Here is a 6,496-nt window from a genome sequence, read left to right on the forward strand (position 1 = left end):
GCGGTCAAAGTCCGCTGTATGTACGGGAATTATCCTGAAAGCTGACTTCATGTCAAACTTAGATAACAGCTGCTTGGCCCAGCTGTTGTACAATCGCCTCGGCCTCGTCAAAGGGAGGTAGGTAACAGAAGAATCTTGCTGATACATATTATCATTATTTGACTGACCATCCGGGAAGGAAAGATGATATATTATCATATTGTTATCCTTAACGGGCCAACCTGCCGATGTAGTAGCATCTTGCTTTTTTGGGGACCAACCTTACCAGCGAAAGGTTGCATGGTAGTAGGGCCGAGCAATCCTACCCAACATTGTCTCTTTGTCAAAATTGTCACTTAACATGTGAACATGGTAGCAGATACGGTAAATTACTAAGCCTGACTGGAGTTGGTGCAAGTGACGTTGGGTTTCTGACGCTGGCTACCGGAACTTCTTGTTACGCGTGGTGGGCGTTGCTTGTTGTGGACTGAGGTTGGATCTGACGATCGCGTGGCCCTGTCCCTTGAATGCAGACATCGGCGGTGGCCCAATGCGTGGTGTTCCCACACTTCGCACATTTACGTGAATATCTCCAGGTTGATCGGTTACATGCACCTTTGTTGAAGTCCGAGCACAGATTATTATCCCCAGCCACGAATTGGGGCTCGGGATATAGGTCCGCCCGTCCGTCCTTCCTTCCTTCCTTCCTTCCTTCCGTCCCTCCGTCCGTTTCTCAATGGGGATTTTTTTCTCCAAAACTATTTATGTCAGAAATGAAATTTCACACACTGCTTTTGCAGGTCATGATCTTAAATGAGTTCAGAAATGGATGTCGTAAATTCAAATTCTACAGAGTTATGACCCTTGCTCCGTGTTTTTCAACTTAGTGCATACTGTGTGAAATGGGGACAAGATTTCTAAGAAAGTACTGGGGTTGCACGAATGAAAGTTTGCATGCTCCTCTAAGAAAATTAGTCCCGTAAAATACCTTTATCAAAGTTACGGCCCTTGATCCATCTTATTTTACTTAGTGCATCGTGTCCCCATGTTTGGAAAGGTACCGTCACTGGGAAACCCCAAATCAGCGCTGAAACCCGTTGATATTGATTTGGCACGGGTCCTCACCACAGATAACCATTGATCCCGGACCATCACCTTGTCTGGTCTCTTACCATTCTGTGCTGGAATTGCCATCTCACATTTGAGAGGTACCGTATTTCCTCTATTAGACGCCCGGGCTTCTATTAATTTCGGACAAGCCTTTGACCCGGCGTCAATTAGAGGCCCGGCTTCTATTAATACCCCCATTTCACTATGACCACGAATGTAATTTAGGTCCCAAAAAGGGATAATTAATTGTATCAATTGATCGACCCGTCGTCTATTAGAGGTCCGGCTTCTATTTTTTGCACTGAACAATTGACCCGGCTTCTATTAGAGACACAGACACATACTGCATAAGATAAGGTACACAGAGGGCGAACAATGTTTGTAAAGGTATTTAGACATATATACGCCTGGAAGGAAGCCGTTCAAGCCCTAAGGGCCAGCGTTTATCTGAGCTGCCCCGCGACCGCACAGGTGGAAACAATACCTTACCTGTGGGTTCGGATCGCAAACTGAACGCCCCTTCGTCATCGTCAACCGAGGGAGATCCGAGGTAGAATAAGTCTGCAGCAACCCATGCTTGCCGTAAAAGGCGACTATGTTGTTTTGGAGTAAGAGGTGACTAACGGGATCGGGTGGTCAGGCTCGCTGACTTGGTTGATCCATGTCATCGTAACCCAATTGCGTGGATCGATGCTCATAATGTCAATCACTGGATTGTTTGATCCAGACTTGATAATTTACAAACTGCCATCATATTGCTAGAATATTGCTGAGTGCGGCGTTAAACAACAAACAAAACAAAACATCGTCGCAACTTCTGACAGTTTATAGCCTTGTGTCCAGATCCTCTCCTATAGTTGGAATGGAAGGAATCCGATGTCATGTTGGTCACATGGATTTGTAACGCAAAAAAATAGCAGCTACAAGATATATGGTCACACCAAGTGTCAGCATACTATATAAAAGGAAAGGGGTGTACCGAGGCCACACTCACTAAGTTCGTTCAATTTAATAGTATACTGACACTGGGTGCTACCATATATTTGTAGCTGCTATTTTGTGCGTTACAAGCCCCTGTGATGTTGGTCGGATATGCCGATTGAGTCCCATTGGCATCCCTGAAAAGTTTTGCAATAGTTTGGAAAGATTACTGATTAGTATGAATACCAGGGTTACTTTCAGGGTCAGGATACTTGGTAACATTGTGATTGTTGTTGTGAAGCAGTCGGAAAATTACTTCCAAGCAGTTTGCGACCAAGAAGTTCATGATCATCAAATAAAAATTGAAGTGAAATAGAGAAAGCGAATGAACCCGGTGCAGTGTTCGACCAGAGTGAGTGATTGAGTGAGTTGGGTTTAACGCCGCTTTTAACAGTATTCCAGTCATATCGCGACGTGTCAGCTTAATGTGGGAGGAAAGCCCGAAGTGAAGTAGGTCTCAGACGTTTACCACTTCGGTGAAACCCACGAGCACGGGTATGGTGCTGACAAACCTAGAAACATAATCGGGGCGAACCGTGATTCGAACCCACAATCATAGGTTTCTGGCGTGCCCAAGGGACGCAACTCTGCACAGCGAATCGCGGCGCCTTAGACGACTTGGCCACCCGTGCCCCCTGTTCGACCAGAAAGTGGATTGCGTGAGAATGATGTCTTAGTGTAACCAGGTGGACACCAAACAGATTCCATTTACATTGGGCGTAAAACGCATAATAACAGTTAAAATAATATGATTGGATCACTGATACTCAGAAATAACACCAGCTGTTCACGAAAAGGGTAGGCATGTCTAAACAAAATGACATTTTCGAAAAATGTCAGATCATAAGTTGGTGTAGGACGTATGGAAACCATATACAGAATAGTTTCAAGAAGTTGGGTTCTGAGGAGAACATTGACAGATGCTTGATCCTGCCTACCGTAAAAATGCATAAATTGGAATCCAAAATGGCTGAAAAGTACATGACGTATGACCTAAGCGAAACAACTAAAGGTGACGGGCATCTAATGATACGATACACTGCCCAAACTGACACATATTGGGTGAGCAGTTGAGGAACATTAGCTTCAAAATAGGTTGTTTTTAATTATTGCTTTTTCATTGTTGTGAGTGAGTATGGTTTTACGCCGCTTTCAGCAATATTCCAGCAATATCACGGCGGGGTACACCAGATATGGGTTTCAAACATTGTACCCATGTTGGGAATCGAACCCGTGTCTTCGACGTGACGAGCGAACGCTTCAACCACTATGCTACCCGACCGCCCCTTTCATTGTTAGCATTGAGAGCTATAACTCTGTATGTACTCAACAATAATAGTCTATATACACAGGGGACAAAATCGGACAACTGACTTACAGGAGGTTTAAAAGCGGTCAAGTTTATGCTTAGAACCCGTTTCTGACAATGGAAAGGATCGTAAAACACAGCACATAAGTCACGAGGTTACAGGGTAGTGCGGCAGAAGGAAAGGTTATCCAGCCCCATTGTCCTTGGCTCTATGGTGTTAAGGATTAGTGCTTTGGCTTCGCCCGCATCTAACTGTACATGGATCCGTTTCATCGGAGAAGACATACATACCCGAAAAGAGCTCAAACTGAAGTGAGAAAACCTTACATCCACTAAGACTGCAAAAACGCATAACCTTTCACCAAAGAAAGCCAAAGAACATAAAAGTGACAGTCATATCATCCACCTAAAACGTGCCGAGCTGCTGAGGAGCTTCATGGTGAACTGTGTCGTTTCAAGTTAACGGTTGTTGAATTATCTGCCCTTAGTCCTGCGACCAATGAATGTCAGAAAATAGCCAGGTTAAATTATGTCACAAAAATTGATTTTTCAACATTTGATTTTTCAGCTTTATAGACCACTATCCCACATGATAAACTTAAGTAAACACTTCATTCCTTGATGGGGCGGTCGGGTAGCCTAGTGGTTAAAGCGTTCGCTCGTCACGCCGAAGACCCAGGTTCGATTCCCTGACGGGATCGGGTGGTCAGGCTCGTTGACTTGGTTGATGCATGTCATCGATCACAATTGCGTGGATCGATGCTCATGAATTAATCGCTGGATTGTCTGGTCCAGACTCGATTAATTACAGACCGCCGTCATATAGCTGGAATATTGCTGAGTGCGGCGTTAAAGAACAAACAAACCAACTAACCAACCAACCATTGGGCTTTTGTTACAGAACGCGGTTATCAAGAATACAGTTACATATCTTTCTTCAGAGGTTCATGTCAATTTGTCAAAATTGAAAGCAAATGCCATCTGAAGTTTACTGAGAAAACAGTATGTGAAATGCTGGACCTCCTCATAGATAACACCTTTGTACAACTTTGTGGTAAGACATTCAGGCAAGAAGTAGGCATCCCTGCATTTCCGTGAACTGGCTGTGCTTTCCTTTGCTAGGTGGGACCAAGTACACGGCCACGGTTGGTTGACACTCGTGTTGACAGTCGTAATAGTTGGCTTATTTCGGAATAATATGATCGGTTATTTGTCATTCCTGCAAAGTTATCGGTTCAACAGTTCATCGATGACATCAGCGAGATCGTAATATCTGGACATTACAGCACAGTAGTGGTTAAGGGATTTCGGAATTTTTTCAGAAATGTTAAGGCTGGGACAGTCAAAATTTAAGAAACATATAAATTGTTCCAGCCTGAGGGCAATGGATGGGATTCATTGTTCCATTTTTGGCTTTTTGGCTTAATGTAAGCTGGACAGGTTGAAAAGGGGAACAAAAGAACATGTATGCAGTTGTTTTCATTTAGCTGTTCAAGTTCCAACATGGAAGAACGTGATCGTTTACGAAAGAGAAGATAGAGAAGGGCGATGATGTCGTTTGATCAAGATTTCAACATTCAAGACCTCAGTAAAGCTTTCAAAAAGTTTTATGGTAGACATGTGGAGGACATCTCGTGTTTTTCAGGTGAACAATTGCCTGTGTTTGTGACGGGTGCCACCGGTGGAGCAGGATACGCTCACAGTTTCGCGAGCACCTGGTATCATCACTATTTGATAATGATTCATAAACACATGCTCATGATATAGTTGGAATGGTAAAATCGACTCTGCTTGGCAGAGATTTCTTATGAACACGGACAGGGTTTTGTCGCTATTAATTGTATGCACTAGTTCCCTTTGGTCCGCATTCTGGTGATTGCGGCTGGAGTTACAGTTGTTACATAAAAGGGCGGAATAAGGAATAATAATATATAAACAGAACTATTACAATAGGGCTCTCACTCTCACCTTTCTACATTATTTAGAAAAATAACAACATCATTCTGGTCATTACTTACCGCATCCTGTGTTTCAGTCCATTGAAGGTCCACTGAAGGTGGCATCTGGCAGCAGCCCTCCGCTTGAACCGATTTTGATAGGAGATGGTTGTTTACACTGAACTACCCATATATTATGACAGTCATTCTTGTGTAAACGCTTTTGTATTGCCTTCTTTGATAGTTTCACTCGTAATGACTGGTTATAAAGTGAAAAATATCCTGTAACGTCTTCCTTCTGTGTCTCTCTATTCTGATGAGACGGGAGTACAAGTTTTACAGGTACGTGGAAAAGTTGATATTTCTGAATTATTACAAATTAAATGTAAACGGTAACTTATTTAATACAATTGATTGTAGTTGGCTGGCCTGAAAAGTGAAACAGAAGGCTCTCTGCTTGCTCAGAACCAGTCACTCCCCACCCGAAACCGTCAATGTGTGATTTTGCATCAACATTTAAATATGTAATGTAGAATATGCAATGAATTTATTGAGAATGTCCAACACATTGTCAGTGGATGCCAAGCTTTGGAACAAACACAGTTTCTAAGCGACACGATGGAGTGGCTTGATCCTTTTTTTACCGTCTTCGCTATGCTTGTGGTTTTGACAGATCTATACATGGTACGACCAAGAATATATATAGAGGGCGTCATGGAAAATGATAAATACAAATTTCTTTGCAATAGGCCAGTATACAGCCTCAAACATATCAAGGCCAACAAGCCTGATCTTGTCCATTGATAAATCCAATGAAATAATTTATATCATTGAATTTCCTGTCCCTTTTGACTCTTAATATAATAGACAAGATTCAGGAAAGATTTGGCAAATAAGCGGACCTTGCTTTCGAAATGTCACGCTTGCATCCCAAGTACCAAGTTGTCCATTGACTCCCCATTGTTCTCGGTGCCTTACGTTTGGTACCTCCCAATCTGTTGACTGACATTGGTTTGCTACCAGGAATACAGCCCTTCTGACAATTTGGGTAAAGCAGAAGGCTACAGTGTTGGGGAGTCTGCACATTCTCCGAAAAGTTGTGGGTGGGTTTGACACGGCAGCGCTTCCTTGGAGAAGTCCCATTCGCTGTCTGGGCTTTGTGCAAAAGGGGCAAGGGCCC

The sequence above is a fragment of the Haliotis rufescens genome, unplaced genomic scaffold (assembly GCF_023055435.1).
Source record: "Haliotis rufescens isolate VD_foot unplaced genomic scaffold, xgHalRufe1.0.p SCAF_6, whole genome shotgun sequence".
In the NCBI taxonomy this organism is placed as follows: domain Eukaryota; kingdom Metazoa; phylum Mollusca; class Gastropoda; order Lepetellida; family Haliotidae; genus Haliotis; species Haliotis rufescens.